This window comes from Hyperolius riggenbachi, chromosome 4, assembly GCF_040937935.1.
Source record: "Hyperolius riggenbachi isolate aHypRig1 chromosome 4, aHypRig1.pri, whole genome shotgun sequence".
In the NCBI taxonomy this organism is placed as follows: Eukaryota; Metazoa; Chordata; class Amphibia; order Anura; family Hyperoliidae; genus Hyperolius; species Hyperolius riggenbachi.
The window spans coordinates 443,328,439-443,348,824 of NC_090649.1; positions in this window are offsets into that span (position 1 = coordinate 443,328,439).

The window sequence follows — 20,386 nt, forward strand, 5'->3', positions numbered from 1 at the left end:
GTGTGTGTGTGTCTCTGTGTGTACTATGCACACGTGCATAGTGTATTGTAGTTTGTGCATATACTGTATAGTACAACACATGCACAGTAAACAAACAATATACAGTTCCGTACTTGCTAACAGGTTCCTGGGAGATTGTTTGTAAGTTGAATTCGTGTGTAAGTTGAGTCCTGTGTTAGCAGGGACGGATCTAGACCAAGTTGCGCCTGGGGCAAGGTCAGGTTTATGCACCTAAAGGTCAGGTTTTGGCGCCTAAACTGCCATTCATTTTGCTGCCTTTTTAAGAATTCAACAAACTGCGCCTGTGGCTAGAGACCCGCCTGCCCCCCCCCCCCCCCTCAGATCCATCCCTGTGTGTTAGACATGATGAAACATCAATAATAAATTAATAAATAATAAATTATTATTTATTTATTTTTTTGTCAAAAGAGGTCAGTCGGAAATTTGGACGCCCAGAAAACTATAACTTTAACTGTAGCTAAACCTGAGCCAATTCTCACACGAAACCCTCTCAATGCCTAACCTTAACCCTCCCTCCACAGCTAACCTTAACTTCCCCCCACAGCTAACCTTAACCCTCCCTCCACAGCTAACCTTAACCCCCCCCCCCCACAGCTAACCTTAACCCCCCACAGCTAACTTTAACCTCCCCCCCGCAGCTAACCTTAATCCTCCCTTCCGCAACTAACTGTAAACCCCCCCCCCCCCCCCCCCCCACAGCTAACCTTCACCCCTACCCTTCCCGCAGCTCACCTTAACCCTCCCTCCACAGCTAACCTTAACTTCCCCCCACAGCTAACCTTAACCCTCCCTCCACAGCTCACCTTAACCCCCTCCCCACAGCTAACCTTAGACCCCCCCCACAGCTAACCTTTACCCCCCACAGCTAACTTTAACCTCCCCCCCGCAGCTAACCTTAATCCTCCCTTCCACAACTAACTGTAACCCCCCCCCCCCACATCTAACCTTCGCCCCTACCCTTCCCGCAGCTTACCTTAACCCTCCCTCCACAGCTAACCCTAACCCTCCCCCCACAGCTAACCTTTCCGCCCCACCCCACCCCCTGGCAGCTAATCTTAATCCTCCGTCCACAGCTAACCTTAACCCGGCCTCCACAGCTAACCTTGGGCCCCCCCCCCCAGCTAATCTTAACCCTCCCTCCACAGTTAGCCTTAATCCCCTCTCCCCCACAGCTAACCTTAACCCTCCCTCTACAGCTAACCTTAACCCCCCGCAGCTAATCTTAACCCTCCCTCCTGCAGCTAACCTTAACCCCTCCCCCCAACAGCTAACCTTAAACGTCCCAGCTGCAAAAAACAAACAAAAAAAAACGCATTGAATTATCATTAAAGGGGCACTACAGCGGAAAACAGTAAAATTTAAAATATGTGCAAACGTATACAAATAAGAAGTATGTTTTTTTCCAGAGTAAAATGAGCCATTAATTACTTTTCTTCTATGTTGCTGTCACTTACAGTAGGTAGTAGAAAGCTGGCGGAAGTGACAGGTTTTTGGCTAGTCCATCTCTTTATAGGGGATTCTCAGGGATATATTTATTTTCAAAAGCACTTGGTGAATGGCAGTTGCTCTGTCCAACTGCCAAAAAACTGTAAGGAGAAGGGAAGCTGGCCAGCATCATTGTTTAAATCCTTTTTCGGGAATGTCTTTTTAGGCCTGGTGCACACCAAAACCCGCTAGCAGATCCGCAAAATGCTAGCAGATTTTGAAACGCTTTTTCTTATTTTTGTGTAGCGTCTCAGCTATCGTTTTGCAGTTTTGTGTAATGGTTTTGGTGTAGTAGATTTCATATATTGTTACAGTAAAACTGTTACTGAACAGCTTCTGTAACAAAAACGCCGGCAAAACTGCTCTGAACAGGCGTTTTTCAGAGCGGTTTGCATTTTTCCTATACTTAACATTGAGGCAGAAACGCATCCGCAATCCAAAAAATGCCTCACCCCGGGAGTATGCGTTTCTGCAAAACGCCTCCCGCTCTGGTGTGAACCACCCCATTGAGATACATTGACCAAGCGTATCCGCAGCCGCAAGCGGCTGCAGAAACATTGAAAAAGCCGCTCGGTGTGCACCAGCCCTTAAAGAATAAAAGCCTTGCTGAGTATCCCCTATGAACAGATGGACTAGTCCAAAACTTCTGTCAGATTTCTACTGCCTACTGTAAGTGACAGCAACATTGGATAAAAGTAATTTATGGCTCATTTTACTCTGGAAAAAATGTACTTTTTATTTGTATATGTTTGTATAAATTTTACAGTTTTTTGCTGTAGTGCCCCTTTAAGGAGGGGAAATGTGGGCGCTCGCAGGTCCTAACGCACAATATTTATCGGGCATCAGAGACGTCCAAATTTCCCCTCTTAATGATAATTCAATGGGCCCCATGACGGCGCCCCAAACTTCTGCCTCTTGGGGGGCCCAAATTTCCTACTTCCCTCTGGATTTGAACATATAGGGCTTGATTTTTAAAACAGTGCTAACTGAAAGCATGGCTGTTAGCACAGGTTTTCGTGCGCAAAACGTGTTTCACGCGGAAAAATGGTTATCGCATGCAAAAATTTGCGTTCGTACGTTAATGCGAATTTTTCGCACGTTAACGTTCGCGTTCACGCGATAACACGAAATTTAGCGAGAAGCACTTTTCACAGCATGCTAACAGTTAGCACCGTTTTGCGAATCAAGCCCATAGTATAAACAATAGTTTCTGCTTGCTCTCAATGTGCTTTTGATTTGCTTTCAACTACTTACAACAGTCTATACAATACTATAACATGTAACATAAAAAATATGTAAGAACAAAAATAATGCAGTACATTTTGTACTTCTGGCTTTTTTGCACTAGCAAGCACGACCGCAAGTGCAATTGCCTGTGTTTCCGATAGTGCAAGCTACTTTTCCCACTACCCGGGATTTAACTGTGTAGCCATCAGGAACAGAGCGCGATTGCAACGAGAATTGCACGAGCGGGTGATTGTGTTGGTAGGGGCGGGGGGGAAATGGCACGCACCAGCGGGAAATGGCACCACAAGTTAAATGTAAATCACGGTGCTCTAGCAATCTGCAAACCGACTGCTAGTGGAAAAGGATCCGAAGACTTTGTATGTATGAAATGCTGTAACTCAAACGTTTGTAAGTAGGGTATTGCCTGTAGGGGGAACTGGAAGTTGGCCAGTATGATGGTGTTATAGCGCCATCTGCAGGTAGGCAGTAATATAATGCACATCCCCATAAGTCACAGGCTTGATTCACCTGTGTAGAGGGTGTGACGTTGTTTCTCTGCTGATTTCAACACTAAAGTTTCACTTTTTAAAAAGATGTACAACCAGAGCCTTTGTCAGCCCTTATCCCCAGCAAAGTGAAATACTCCAGGAAGGCTTTGAAGCTCTGGTTCTGGAAAAATCCCAGCCCATGCGGTATATTCCAGGAAGGCTTTGCCCGTGAGCATGGAGCTCCGCCTCCGGAACAATTCCACCCCACATGGTAGTATAGTACTGAAAGCCTTTGCCTACAAGCATGGAGCTCCTCCTCTGGAACAATCTAAGCCCACACAGTATATTCCAGGAAGGCTTTACCTACAAGCATGGAGCGCCTCCTCTGGAACAATCCCAACCCACACAGTATATTCCAGGAAGGCTTTACCTAAAAGCATGTAGTTCCTCCTCTGGAACAATCCCAGCCCACACAGTATATTCCAGGAAGGCTTTACCTACAAGCATGGAGCGCCTCCTCTGGAACAATTCCAGCCCACATGGTATATTCCAGGAAGGTTTTACCTACAAGATGGAACTCCGCCTCCAGAACAATCCCAGCCCACACGGTGTATTCCAGGAATGCTTTACCTACAAGCATGGAGCTCCACCTGTGGAACATCCCCAGCCCACACAGTATATTTCAGGAAGGCTTTGCCTACAAGTATGGAGCTCTACCTCCGGAACAATCCCAGCCCACACAGTAAATTCCAGGACGGTTTTGCCTACAAGAAGAGATGGCCCGAACAGTTCGACCATGAACATCGCTGGTTCGCCCCCTATACTACATCATTAGGCTCAACTTTGACTCTCTACATCACAGTCACCAGACCCAGGGCAGCCAATCAGGCTACACTCCCTCCTGGAGCCCCCCCCCCCCCCTTATATAAGGCAGCTCCGTCGGCCATTGCCCTCACTCGGTGTGGCTGCAGTAATTAGAGAAGGGAAAGTTGCTGGAGAGACATAGGGAAAGCTTAGTTAGGCTCTTGTTAGGCTTGTTAGCTTGCTCCTTGCTGATTCTTATTGCTAAAAAGCACCCCACAACAGCTCTTTTGAGAGCTAATGTTGTTCTTGTGATCTGTTTTATTTTTTTTATTCTTTTTTGTGGCCCACTGACACTTGCATTTGCACTTGATACAGCTCTGTCAGTCAGTCGCAGCTGGCCCTTGGTAATTCCTATTGTGCCACTGCCAGGCCCAGCACATTCAGTGCCTACCTTTTCACTGCACGTGTGTGACAGCTGCACATTTGTAATACCAGTATGACTGTGCATAGCTGTTCACGGTACCTGTGTGTATGTGATAGGCGGCTGCACATTGTATTGATACCAGTCACTGCATACCTGTTCAGTGCACCTAAGTGACCGCACTCAGTGTTATATACCAGTCACTGCATACCTGTTCAGTACCTGTGTGTGTGACAGCTGCACATTGTATTGATACCAGTCACTGCATACCTGTTCAGTGCACCTACGTGACCATACTCAGTGTTATATTATATACCAGTCACTGCATACCTGTTCAGGGTACCTGTATGTGTGACAGGCAGCTTCACATTGTATTGATACCAGTCACTGCATACCTGTTCAGTGCACCTAAGTGACCGCACTCAGTGTTATATTATATACCAGTCACTGCATACCTGTTCATGGTACCTGTGTGTGTGACGTGACAGCTGCACATTGTATTGATACCAGTCATTGCATACCTGTTCAGTGCAACTACGTGACCGCACTTAGTGTTATATTATATACCAGTCACTGCATAACTGGTCACTGCGCCTGTGTGTGTGTGACAGCTGCACATTTGTAATACCAGTCACTGCATACCTGTTCACTGCACCTGTGTGACCACACACTGTTTTATATACCAGTCCGTGTATACCTGTTAACTACACCTGTGTGACAGCTGCACATTTGTAATACCAGTCACTGCATACCTTTCACTGCACCTGTGTGACTGCACATTGTATTAGTCAAGTCAGTGCATACCTTTCACTTCATCCCCCCCCTCCGATATTGACAAAACAGGCAGAGGCAGACCCAGAGGCAGGCCACCCGGCAGGTCTGTTCGAGGTCGTGCTGACGTGATTGGTGTGGCAATGGACCAAAGTACAGTGCTCAGAAGAAGGTACGTGCCATCAACTCCCAAGATTGTCAGGACGTAGTTGACTATTTAACACAGAACACCTCATCTTCCGCAGCCACCAGCGCTACTACAAGCACCACATCTGCTACATTTGACACTTCGCAGGCGTTATTTGGTGTGGAATTAACTGATTCACAGCCATTATTGTTACAACAAGATGAAGGCGCTAAGCTAGTTACACCCCCTCATATGTCTGAGTTAGGCGACACTATGGAAGTAAGGTGTGAGAAAGATGATGAAGTACCTGCTGTTGGTGCAGTTTTGGAGGTGTCTTATACAAGCAAAGCTGGGGAGGATGATTATGATGATGATGATAATGATACTGCCATGGATACCACGTAGGATCCTAATAGACAAGAAGACAAGATGACCAAGGGGACAGTTCAGAGGGGGAGTCAGAGAGGGGTACGAGGAGACGAGTTGCTGAAAGAAGCAGGGGGAGCTCGTCATCAGAAACAGCTGGTGGCAGTGTCCGGCGCCATGTATCGCCACCTATGGACAGCCAGCCAACATGCCCTTCAACGTCAGCTGCTGACGCCACCATAGTGTCTTCACCCCAGGGCTCAGCGGAGTGGAAAGTTTTTTGTGTGTCTGCCTCAGATGAGAGCAATGCCATCTGTTCTCTCTGCCACCAAAAATTGAGCCGTGGAAAGGCCAAAACCCGCGTAGGGACAACTGCCTTACGAAGGCACATGTAGAAAAGGCACAAACTGCAATGGGAAGACCACTTGAGGAAAAGCAGCACACAAAAGCAAAGCCACCCTCCTTCTCTTCTTCCTCCTTTAGGTGCATCATCGTCAGCAGCTTTCTCCCTTGCACCTTCACAGCCACCCTCCTCCAATCCGCCTCTCACCTTGATTGGTTCCTGCTCCTCTGCCCCCATTAGCAGCCAGGTGTCCGTGAGGGAAATCTTTGAGTGGAAGAAGCCAATGTCTGCCAGTCACCCCCTTGCCTGGCGTCTGACAGCTGGCTTGGCAGAACTGTTAGCTCGCCAGCTGTTACCATACCAACTGGTGGACCCTGAGTCCTTCCGGTAAGTTGTGGCCATTGGGACACCGCAGTGGAAGATACCAGGCCGCAATTATTTCTCAAAAAAGGTGATACCCAAACTGTGCCATGAAGTTGAAAGGCAAGTGGTGTCATCTCTGGCCAAGTGGTGTCATCTCTGGCCAAGTGGTGTCATCTCTGGCACACAGCGTTGGGTCAAGGGTCCATCTAACCTTGGATGCCTGGTCTACAATGCACGGTCAGGGCAGGTACATTACTTACACAGCCATTGGGTCAACCTGGTGACTGCTGGCAAGCAGGGAGTACGTGGCTGTGCAGCGGACCTAGTTGTGACACCTTCACGGCTTGCAACCTCCTCTCCTTCTCCTCCTACTCCTCCTGCTACATCCTCTTCGCTGTCGTCCTCCTTGGCTGAGTGGCAGTGCAACTCTACTGGTGCTGCAATCTCCTCTCCAGCTACACAGCCCCAGCTCCCTAGGGCCTATGCTGCATGCCAGGTACGACGGTGTCCCGCCATCTTAGACATATCTTGCCTCAAAGCGGAGAGTCACACTGGAGCAGCTCTACTGGCTGCTCTTAACAAACAGGTGGATCAGTGACTGACCCCACACCAACTGGAGATCGGCAACGTGGTGTGCGACAACGGCAGCAATCTCATTTCGGCTTTGAATTTGGGAAAGTTGACACATGTACCCTGCATGGCACATGTGCTGAATCTAATAATTCAGAGATTTGTGTGTAAGTACCCAGGCTTACAGGACGTCCTGAAGCAGTCCAGGTAGGTGTGTGGGCATTTCAGGCAGTCTTACACAGCCATGGCACACTTGGTCGGTATTCAGCGGAGAAACAACTTGCAGGTGAGGCGCTTGATTTGCGATAGCCCGACTCACTGGAACCCAACTCTCCTGATATTTAACCACCTGCTACAACAGGAGAAAGCCGTCAACCAGTATCTCTACAACTACAGTAGAAGGACATGCTCTGGGGAGATGGGGATGTTCTGGCCGAAGTACTGGACACTCATGCGAAATGCCTGCAGGCTCATGTGACCGTTTGAGGAGGTGACAAACATGGTGAGTCGCAGTGAAGGCGCCATTGGCGACTTGATCCCATATGTTTTCTTCCTGGAGCGTGCCGTTCGTAGAGTGGTGGATCAAGCTGTGGAGGAGCGTGAACAGGAGGAAGAGTTGTGGGATAAATTCTCAGCAGAACCAGATGTTTCCTCAATACATGTGGCAGCACAGGGGGGGAGGAGAAGGAGGAAAAGCCATGTGGGGAAGAGGAGTCAGATGAGGAAGGTGTTCTCACCTTAGCCCTTCCGGATCCACCCTCCACCAACGCCTCGACCGGCAGGTAGCCGACTACCTGGCCTTAAGTGTGGACGTAGACACTATAAGCAGCGATGAACCCCTGGACTACTGGGTGCGCAAGCTTGACCTGTGGCCAGAGCTGTCACAATTTGCCATTCAACTTCTGTCTTGCCCTGCCTCAAGCGTCCTGTCAGAAAGGACCTTCAGCGCAGCTGGAGGCATTGTCACTGAGAAGAGAAGTCGCCTAGGTCAAAAAAATGTTCAGTACCTGTCACAGGAGCCCTCAGTGGCTGACCGCACTTAGCCTTCTAAACGGTGCCAGCGCACAGATCGTGCGAACTCTGGTCGCAGTCAATGCGCAGGAACCGTTAAGAATTAGCCGCAGACAACTCAGAAGGGAGCCTGTGAGACACGGGTGATTACAACGTCACCTACTGGTTCAGAGTAAACTGCCACCACCGCGGTTACTATGGGACCGTGGGGCCCACTAACTGACTGACTAATCCTGCGAATAAAACGGTTAAACACACGATATTCTGTCTAGCCAACAACAAACAAACAGTAGCGTATCTTCAGAGACCCGGGATCATTTCTGTGTGTGCTGATAAGCAGGGTAGCGAAACAGTGAATGACTTGGGGAAGTCGTTTATTCACGCAATATAAATAATTAATATATACAGACAATTATGAAAATCAACAATTATGAAAACAGTAATAGCCAGTATGAAAAATAAAAGAAGGGAGAAAAATACTTAGTTCCTGGAAAGATGTCCTTATTGTGGGAAGAATCATAAAGTCCTTGGTTTCAAAGTCCAGAGTTCAGAGTTCAGACCAGGTGGATGCCAGCATATCCTCAAGCTGGCATCTGATGAGTGCAAGATGGTTCAGTGTGGAGGACACTGAGTTTGGGTCCTCTGCCATTCTTATGCCCCTGAGTCAGTAGGAGGGAGTGAGGGCGGGGAGCCACACACCCCCTTGGAGGATGAGATGAGCCCTCCCCTTATCCTGAGGACCAGAAATCATATCTACCCATATATGGGCTCCATCTCACAGAACCGTACAGGTCAGGGCAGATTTATTAACATTTTCAGGTCTGTCTCGATTTACCCAGCGCCCCGATACCAGACATGAGGGGTGGGACCCCTGTGGTATCACCAGGGCACTTTGAAACTGCCTAGCTGGCAGTCCTTACCTCCGAAGGTTCTGAAACTTCCTCAGAACCAGCACCGGGGCTCATGCTACACTTCCCCCACGTTTGATGAAGCTGCCATCTCAGGAACCCCAGAAATATTACAGATCTGGGAAGTTATGGATTATGCCATGAGCCTCAGGTTAATTCAGGAGGTGTTTTAGCTGCTAACAGCTGACTTTCCTTTGATCTTTAGCAGAGAACAGAGTGTCAAGACCTCCCGTGGATTCGTAGCCTGCTTGGCTGGACCTAGGCCTCCTTTGGTTAATTAACATCTCCATGAGATCAGCTAAGTGTCACCTGGTTCGCAGAACCAAAAGGGAAATTGTGCCTTCCACAGGGAATATGTCCAAGCTAATTAACACCTTCCCCCCAGGCTGTCATTTCAGCTAAGACAGATTTCCCAGCTGTTCCTAAGCAGAGGGATACTGCACATCAGATCTTGGTTTTATTGATCTGAGGCGCAATCGATGCAGGAATCGAGTGCGATCGTTCTTTTCTTCACGGGCGGTTCCAGGACGCGCCTGCGTCCCCGCAATCGTCCGTGACAGTACCTTTATCAAAATGAATGAGGAATGGATCCCGGAGGGCTACTGCCCGCTTGAAGACGAAGTCAGTCCCCACACACAGCATCTCTGCCTGCACCCGGTGTGACTGCCTGCCCCAAGACTAAGTCGGTCCCCACGCAGCATCTCTGCCTGCAGGCCGCTTGACTGCCTTCTCCACCACCACCAACAGGGTCCAGCACTCCAGGCGGATTCCTGAATTTTTAAGGCAGCTGTTAGAAGCGGCCGCTAACAAAACCAATAACATTTTTTTTCTGGTATGTGTACATGCCTGCAAATTTTTTCTGGCTGCACTGCAGCTGCAACAACAAAACAAAAGGCATGTACATGTGTCAATTCCCCTTTGTGATCGTTACCTTGCCGCGGTGAAGGGGCTTGCGTATCACAATGAAGCAATGACCGCCGGCTATATGAGTGTCTCGGTCACTGTAGTTCTGTCATTGAGCTACCTCAGCCCGGCGACCATATGGTCTTGAAAACCACTATCACCTATACTCTCGCCATGGTGCGCACCAGTCCAACACGGCCGTCACTACACAAACTGCTGTTTGCGGTGCGTTACACAGTGAGTTTGGTCTGTCAGTGTAAAGCAGTACACTAATTACACTACCTGATTGATGTATACACATGCAAGATGTTTTAAAGCACTTTGGGCCTCCAATTTAGCAATAAAATGTGATTTCTGCCCTTAAAACGCTGCTGTGCTTAAAATCCTGATTTCCTCCTGGGATTGTTGTCGTGTATCCCACTCCGCCATGCCCCCCTCCAGGTGTTAGACCCCTTGAAACATCTTTTCCATCACTTTTGTGGCCAGCATAAATGTTTCTAGTTTTCAATGTTCGCCTCCCCATTGAAGTCTATTAGCGGTTCGCAAGTTCGTGCGAACCCGAACTTTTGCGGAAGTTCGCGTTCGAGGTTCGCAAACCTAAAATCGGATGTCGAGCCTTCTTTACCTACAAGCATGGAACTCCGCCTCTGGAATGATCCCAGCCCACACAGTATATTCCAGGAAGGCTTTGCCTGCAAGAATGGAGCACTGCCTCCGGAACTATTCCAGCACACATGGTGCATTCCAGGAAGGCTATGCCTGCACGCATGAAGCTCCACCTCTGGAACCTCCGCAATCCCAGCCCACACAGTTCTTGATATTGGGAAATACTCTGCAAGAGGAGGCGGAAATCCTTATATCCTTAGTGCTGTTGCACAATCTCATGAACACAGGGCTCATGTCTAGGAAGAGGTGGGGGTGATACTTTGAGGGACAATTAGTGGAAGCCCTCTTTAAGGATGGAGCCCCAAGTTATCTACCCCATACCAGGGTAAGGGATACAAGGTGTTCCTTTTCTGTTCACACATGTAAAAGTAATAACAGAAGGGGGGACAGTCTGCTACCCACCGCCGGTAATATCAGACCACAGTGAGGATTGCCAGATGGTCATTGAGTTACCTGGGCAGGTAACTCAATGACCATCTGACCTGATCTATATACAGATATTTAAAGAAAACCTGAACTGAAAATTAAAAATCAAAATAAACATGCACAAGTCATACTTACCTCCCGTGTAGTCTACTCCTCAATCTCTTTCTCCTCTACCGCATCCTGTTTGTCCACTGTGATCAATGGAATTTTCCGTCCTCCATTTTGAAAATGGCCATTACCCCATAACAGCTTTCTGGTCAGCACACTGTTAAACTGTAACATTGCCCACATGAGCCATAGGGAAACATGGACATTACCTGGCACATCAGTTGTCCTCTCAGCTATAACTGACAGCAACTGATATATTTCAGTTCTGACAACATGTTGCCAGAACTGGAAGGGATCACTGTCAGAAGAAAATGGTGAGCTTCTGAGAGGACCTAATGGCAAGGTAACTATGTAATGTTCATTTGAAGTTACCTCATGTGTTTATTTTAAATAATTTTACTCAGTTCAGGTTCCCTTTAATTGGCCTTATAGAGAGATCTTCCAGTAATCTGGAGATTGCTGAGAGATTGCAGCATGTGATCCATGCATTAGAGAGTTTACATCTCCAGCCACACAACCATCTATAGCGCTGCTGAAAATGCTGTATATTGTCGAGAAGATTTAACTGTAATGTAATGTAGGAGGGTGATTATAACTGTATAATGTATGGGGGGAGGGTTACTGTATTATATATGAGGGGGGGGGGATATAACTTTATTATGTATGAGGGGAGGATGTTACTGTATAATGTATGAGGGGGTGATGTTACTGTATAATGTATGGGGGGATATAACTGTATAATGTATGAGGGGGGGGGGGGGATATAACCGTATAATGTATGAGGGGGGGGTGTTACTGTATAATGTATGAGGGGGGGGGGGGGTTTACTGTATAATGTATGAAGGGGATATAACTGTATAATGTATGGGGGGGGGATATAACTGTATAATGTATGGAGGGAGGAGGAGATCGACCTGGCCAGAGCATGGGGCGCTGGGGACACACCCAGTCTGGATATTCATTGTTATGGTATGGGGGGGTTATAATATCACATGTGAATCCGGCCAGGGCATGGGGCGCTGGGGACACACCCAGTCTGGATATTCATTGTTATGGTATGGGGGGGTGGGTTATAATATCACATGTGGATCCGGCCAGGGCATGGGGCGCTGGGGACACACCCAGTCTGGATATTCATTGTTATAATGGTCGGGGGAGGGGGGGGGGTGTTATAATAAAACGTGTGGATCCAGCCGGTGCATGGAGAGCTGGGGAGACACACTCAGTCTGGACATTGTGGTCTCTGGACATTCAGAGCGTTGTGAACATTAATAGCCACATCTAATGAGACAACATTCTGCAGAGCGATGAGAGAGGAGCAAATATGAGACCATGACAGACGGTCACTAATCTCTGTCACTGTAGATGAGGTTTCACCTTGTGTATATAGATAGATCCATTGTATGGACATGAATGGCTTTCACTGTATGGCTCTTGGGGACTCTGTGTCACCTTGTAGCAGCTTCATTCCATTCTCCTTTTCTGTTTTCCTCCATGTCTTCTTCATCCCTCCATCCTACTCTTCATATCTTCTTTATTTCAGTGGTACACTGGGGCACTGCCCCCCCCCCCCCCGGGAATTACCTCCCCCCTCCCCGGGAATCACTGTGCCCCTCTGAGTGCCCCCCAACCCACTCAGTAACATACATTTAACTGTTTCCAGGCTCCAGCAGCGTACTCTGAACAGGATAGGGTCCCACATTTCAAAAACATACAGATGTGTTAACTGGCTTCCCCGTAAATTGGCCCTAGACCATAATAGACATAGGACTATGGTAAAGATTAGAGTGTGAGCTCCTCTGTTAGCGACATCCTATACGGGGATCGCTCAAACGGGGCGGATCGCTCAAACTCACTCTTATCACGCGAACGACAGTCTGTACACACGCCCGATTTAGCGGACGAACGACTGAACGACTGGTCGTTCAAACGACCCGTCGTTCGCAAAAAACAGACGTGTGTATGGGCCTTTACAGTCAGACCCCACCCCACCCCTATGATTTCTTGTAGGAAAGGGGGAACTGACTATTGATTGGGATGAAGTTCAATCCTAGGCTAAAGTTCCTCTTTAAGTTATGTCTCTGGACAGTTAGAGGAAATGTCTCTCTTATAGTACCCTGCATTGGGAAGGCAGGAAGTGACTGCCATAGGGGGCCTCTGAATTGGAGGAAGAAGGAAAGAATTGGACCTCATCACATCCTCATCCAGCTCCCAGGCCCCTAGCAGATGTGGGGTTTGTTCAGAAAATGAATAAGCTGCAATGTGGCCCTAGGCAAGATAGCATTTTTTGATGATCACCTGTTTTGTTTTGTTTTTTAATAAGGTTTAGTGGGGCCAGCATCCACCAGGCCCCTAGAGTCTCTCCAGGCCCTATGCAACTGCCTAGGTTTGCCTTGTGGATGGTCCAGCTCTGGGTTTGTTCCCACAGTAGTTACACCATTGCCTGGATAGCAGATAAGCGGCTACATGGAGCATCTATCAGGGGTCCAGCCTGGTGCACAGCCATGGTGTCTGGTAGGAAAGCAGGTTCCCCAGGTGGGCAGCCTCTGAATTCTACATCCTAAACCAAGGAGGAATTCTTGACTTGGTCTTACATTTAGCAGGCAATTGTCCCAACTCATTGAGACAATATGCGACCTCTCTGGACTCTTCACTTCTATGGACTGGCCACTGTCACGAGATGGCTATCTTATGGAATGGCTTCATTTTTATGGGAACACTGATATGACAGTCCACTGTTTATATTTCTGACAGGACGTGTCATCCTTAGAGATGGCCCGAACGGTTCGAATCTCAGCGGTTCGCGTTTGCAGCGAACACATAGCAAGTTTAACCCGCCCCCTATACCACATCACTGGGCTAAACTTTGACCCTCTACATCACAGTCAGCAGACACATGGCAGCCAATCAGGCTGCACTCCCTGCTGGACCCCCTCCCCCCCTATAAAAACGCTGCAGCGACGGCCATGTTCTCACTCTGCTGATCTTGCTATAGTGAGAACAAGGGACAGAGCTTGCTGGAGATAGGGAAAATGTTAGTTAGGCTGTTGTTAGCTTGCTCCTTGCTGAAATGTGTTGCTTAAAGCACCCCAAAACAGTTCTTTTGAGAGTTAATGATCTTCTGATGTGTTTTTTTTTTTGTGTGTGTGCCACAGTGACTGACACTTCATATATACTGCCCTGTCTGTCGCAGCTGGCCCTTGCTGTACTGTGCCAGGCCCAGCACACTGTATTATATCAGTCACTGCATACCTTTCACTGTATCTGTGTGACTGCACGCTGTATTATACCAGTCAGTACATACCTTTCACTGCATCTGTGTGACTGCACACTGTATTATACCAGTCAGTGTATACCTTTCACTGCATCTGTGTGACTGCACACTGTATTATACCAGTTAGTGCATACCTTTCACTACATCTGTGACTGCACACTGTTTTATACCAGTCACTGCATACCTTTCACTGCATCTGTGGTTCCCTCTCCGGACCGGAATCGAACCCTAATTCCCCGGCCGTTACCCGTGGTCATCATGGTACTGAGAAAGTACCATGGAAAGTTTATCACACAATTGAATGAATGGCAGACTTGCCCTCCATAACAGATTCTTGTTTAAGGAACTGCCCAGACAGCAGAAAAAGTAATTTAAAAAAATAAATGTAAGCTTTAACAATGGTAGAGAAAGTACCATCGAAAGTTGATAAGGCAGTCAGACATCCGAATACATCGTCACCGTCAAGGGGACGTGCAATCGTCCCAAGGTTATCTAGTCAGCTCTCGTCTGCAAGAATTACCACAGTTATCAAAGTAACATCAGGAAAAAAAATCGTAGAATTTTATAAGTAACTTCAATTTTCAATTAATAAAAAACAAAAAAAACAAACGTATTTTTCAATTTTCATCATCATGGCCTGCACTCTCGCCAACGTGCGCACGAGCACGGCCATCACTACACAAGCATTGCCACCGAGAGGACTGACAGTTTATGTCCTGGGCTGGGAGTGTAAACTGACAACCCTTTGCGGCGGTGCGTTATACAGTGAGTTTGGTCTGTCAGTGTGAAGCAGTACACTAATTACGCTACCTGATCCATACCTACACATGCAAGATGATTTAAAGCACTTTATGCCTCCAATTTAGGAATGCATTGTGATTTCTGCCCTTTAGGGATTATAACCCTGCTGTGAGTCAAATCTGTAATTTTCCCCGGGACTTTTGGCGTGTATCCCACTCCGCCATGCCCCCCTCCAGGTGTTAGACCCCTTGAAACATCTTTTCTATCACTTTTGTGGCCAGAAACAGTGTTTGTAGTTTTTCAAGTTCGCCTGCCCATTGAAGTCTATTGCGTTTCGCCGGTTCGCAAACTTTTGCGGAAGTTCGCATTCGCAGTTCGCGAACCCAGAATCTGAAGTTCGAGCCATCTCTAGTCATCCTCTGAGTTGGGCTTACAGCTGTGATCTCAGGGTCTGGCATTCCAGAGAGAAGAATATACAAGGAAGAGGCGCCAAAGAATGACGGAACCGGACGGTGATTAATGAGGACACTTTATTCTTGGCATTGGATGTGCCCATCCTCCAGCAGATTAGTGGCAAGGTGCCTGCGCTGTCACTTGTCATTGAGTTTGTCCTGCAGATGCTGTTGTGACAGTTTTGCTTCTATCTTTGTATTCGGTTACTGCGTCCTCCAGTGTAACGGGTTCACCTTCATCGCCAACAATACACAACAAGCTGTGTTCATTGCTGAGGCCGGGGGAGGGAAGGAGGTCTTGTGACTGTCACAACCGTGGGATGGCCAACACTTATCACCTCCTGAGCTTAAAGGATACTTGTAAGGACCCTTAAAAGAAAAGTTTCACTTACCTATGGCTTCTACCAGCCCCCTGTAAACGTCCTGTGCCAGCGCCAGGACAAAATGATCCTCCAGTCCCCCGCTGCGGCTCAGTTTTGTTATTTCCGACTTGCAAGTTGACAGCCAGGTTTTCTCATACTGCATGTGAGCAGGACTCTCCTGGTGACAGGATTGTGGAGGAGGAAGCGCGCAGCCAGGGCTGTGCAGGCGCAGCGGCCGGCGACAGGCTCAGTCACAGAAAACTAAACTGAGCCATAGTGGGGGACCGGAGGATCGGTGAGTGAAGGCGTGAGCACAGGATGTCTTCAGGGGGCTGGGAGAAGCCCCAGGTAAGTTAAACTTTTTTTTTTTTTTTTAAGTACTTACCAGTTTCCTTTTAGGAGGAGACCTTTAAGGAGGAGACCCTCTCAGGGTAGAAATAAAGGAACCACCACTGCTGGCCTTTGCTTAGAAACTGGCTAGTCCATGACTGCCATCCTACAAACCTAAATGGCTCAGGTCCCCAGAACAAGCATGCAGGTTAGGACCCCTGCTGTTACAGTCTGCATGCTTGTTCTGGGGCATGTTACAGGAAGTATAGGAACCATGAACCATAGTATGAGCATTGCAGGCCAGTCTAGAAATGACTTTATAGTAAATTTCCACCTTTGTTGAGAAGTAGACAAGCTTTTACATTCTTACTTGTTGTACTGTCAGTGTGGCAGAGGGAAGCTGAGAACGTCTTACAGATCTATCTTTCTTTGGCTTAAAGGGGAACTGAAGTGAGATGTATATGGAGGCTGCAATATTTATTTCCTTTTAATCAATACCAGTTGCCTGGCAGCCCTGCTGGTCTATTTCTCTGCAGTAGTATCTGATTAAAACCAGAAACAAGCATGCAGCTAGTCTTGTCAGATTAGACTTATAAGTCTGAACCACTGAAACACCTGATCTGCTGCATGCTTGTTCAGGGGCTATGGCTAATAGTATTAGAGGCAGAGGATCAGCAGGGCTGCCAGGCAACTGGTATTGTCTAAAAGGAAATAAACATGACAACCTCCATATACCTCTCTCTTCAGTTCCCCTTTAAAGAGTACCTGAACTACAGAAGTTCTAGATATGACCGTCTCATACATTTTAAATGAGTTCATATGTGCTTTATGGTGGCCACTAATGATACAATATTTTTCACCCAATCTTACCATTTCTATGTAATATAAGGTAACTGACTAAATTATCCATTCATTATGCCAGACACTCAATTTGTGCAGGTGTGGAAAACAAGCAACAATTGTTCTTGTTTGTATGCAGCTTATTGCTCATGAAAAAAGTAGGAAAGTATCTGGTACTAGTGCAACGCAGAGCTGAAGAAATGTTGAAAACTTTATGGATCAGAAAAATGTAGGGAAAAGTCCAAGATCTGGCAAAACAAATCAACTTTCTCACCTCCTTTAGGACATTAGGCTGTGTTCTTGAAACACCGGTAAATGTTACGGGTGCAAGACATGCAGGAAAGTTTGCTGGTGTTTAAATAGGATACAGAATACCAACTTTTTGTAAATGGTCACCATAGTTTATGAGCTGAACATTAGCACTAGTTACAAATTCTGTGGAATTCTGATTCCTGAATCAGAAGTAGGCATTCCGACTCGGAATACGGAATTCAGAATGCTGAGTGAATTGCAGCGGTATTCCGCCATTACATTAGAGTCAATACCGCCCACTTCCTTGCTTAATTGCATAGCTCCCATAAATGCAATCTTCACCAAATTTGCCAGGTATCGTCGGGAGAATATTGGGAACGGGTAGAATTCCCAAAAGACCTTGAAGTTTTTGAGAAAATAGATTTTGACTACTTAAAGATAAAATGTTTTTTATAGTCAGCAAAATGACATTCTGCAGCAGAGTTTGTCAACTTTAAAAAACATTTTTTCTTTAAAGTATTCAAAATCAAATTTTCTCAAAAACTATGAGATATTTTTGGAATTTTTTCACTATTCTCCCTGGCGAATTTGGCAAACCTGGCAAATTTGGTGAAGATTGCATTTATGGGGGTTTTACTCTAATGTAAATGGCAGAATTCGGTCAGAATTACGCAGAATACTGTTCGGAAATCGAATTGAATTCCTTCAGATTTGGAAAATGGCAAATCCGACCATCCCTAATCAGCACATTTCTCTTTAAGAATGATCTGAAAATCTGAAAGAACAACTGTCATGAAAAAGTTATTGCTGTTTTAAATAGCAACACAGCTGAAGTGTTAAAACTGCCAGGAAGGTACGAGGTAACATCAGACTTGGAGAAGGACTGGTTGATAATTATTTAAGCAATCGTGGACAATGCCAAGCAGCACCAACTAAAGCAAATAAAATTCTGTAATGCATAATAAAGGAAATAAAACCACAAGTTGCTAGTATACTACTCCCTATGTATAAATCACTTGTGAGGCCACATCTGGAGTATGAAATACAGTTTTGGGCACCACACTATAGGAAGGACAGTAACATACTAGAAGAGTTACAAAGGCAGGCAACTAATTTAATCAGAAAAAGGGAAGGTCTCACTAATCAAAGAAAGGTTGGACAAACTGGGCCTATTTAACTTGGAAAAAAGACGACTGAGAGGAGACCTGATTAACATGTATAAATACATCAGATGAGTGTTTTATCACTACACTGTAGAATAGATACATACACATACAAGGTGCACACACACAGGGCTCGATTCACAAAGCGGTGCTAACCCAGTTAGAGACTTTAGGCGTGATAACCTTTGCACCACGCTGGTAAAAAGCCAGTTTAGGCGTGATAAGTTTAGGCGTGATAAGTTTAGGTGTGATAAGTTTAGGCATGCTAAGTTAAGATAAGTGTAGATAGCGTGCAAAGTCCCGCATGCAAAGCAGCACCATTAAACTCTATGCGAAGTGCACCAGACCTTGCTAGCGCTAAACTTTTGATCAGCTGTGCACTGCGGTGCTAACGCAGTTGGTGCTTAAACTTATCACGCCTAAACTTATCACACCTAAACTTATCACACCTAAACTTATCACTCCTAAACTTATCATGCCTAAACTGAGTTTAGGCGTGATAAAGGGCTTTTTCACCAGCGTGCTAACTGTTAGCACCGCTTTGTGAATCAGGCCCACAGTGTATACACAAACACACACACACACACACCATGCATACTTCATGCACACACACTCCATAGGTCTACATACACACACACACACACACACACATTTTTATTTGTATCTATTCTTATAGCTTAACATAAGAAGTAAAACAAGGCTATACATTCGCTGCTACACACAGTCCTCCACTTGGGATCTGGCAGGCCTGGGAATCCATGTTGTGACCCTCATTGTGGACAAGAAATGGCCTCTGTGTGGTTAATATGTAGTGCTGATCTCAGCCCTCCTCGGCTCCCCTCTCCCCTGCTGCTTCTCATTCAGGGCAGCAATAATGCTGCTACTGGTGGCTGCAATGTCCATACAGGACACTAATTCATCTGCAGAATGACCGCTACATTCCTGTACAGTGCCTGGAGCAGCGACTCCTTCTTTTCTACCTTCCCAGGCCGGGGTAGTCAGGGAGACCCAGCCCCTCATCCATACATTTCCCCCATCACCATTCCCTCATCCCGAGGCTTGGAAGGGGGGGGGGGTGCTCTGCTGGACAGATATATACAGAAGACTAAAGGGGACCTCTGAATCAGCCTCACCAATAGACTAGGGAGACCCAGTCCCTCATCCAAACAATTCCCCATCACCATTCCCTCATTCTTCATCCCGGTGGGGGGGGGGGGTCTCTGGGGGGGGCCGGGTGCTCTGCTGGACAGACATATACAGGAGTCTAAAGGGGACCTCTGAGTCAGTCTCACCAATAGACCAGGGAGACCTGGACCCTCATGGATATATTTTCCATCACCATTCGATCATCTCTCATCCCAGGGGAGGGGGGGGGGGGGGCTTTGCTGGACAGATATATACAGGAGACTAAAGGGGACCTCTGAGTCACCCTCACCAAGTTTGAAATTGACCTCAAAGAGCTCAGTCGCACATCTCTGCTGGTAGATGGTAAAAATGCGGCAAATCATCAGATCATCTGTATTACCCAAACTGTCATATGAGATAGTCTGGATTCTGTAGCTGCCATTTCAGCAGCGCTGGTGCTCATCTGGAGAAGGGGTTGCCAGGCAGCCTTCAGGTAAGTTTGTTGTCTTATGAAGAGAGTCTGCATTCTGTAGCAGCATTTCAGCAGGGCTGGTGCTCATCTGGAGGAAAAGTTGCCGGACATCCTTCAGGTAAGTTTGTTGTCCTATGAAGAGAGTCTGGATTCTGTAGTGACCATTTCAACAGGGATGGTGCTCATCTGGAGGAAGGGTTTCTGGAGGAAGAGTTGCCGGGCAGCCTTCAGGTAATTTTGTTATCATATGAAGAGAGTCTGGATTCTGTAGCGGCATTTCAGCAGGGCTGGTGCTCATTGGAGGAGGGGTTACCGGATAGGGATTCCCAGATATCACAGCCTCCCATACCAATACTGTTGGGGTTCT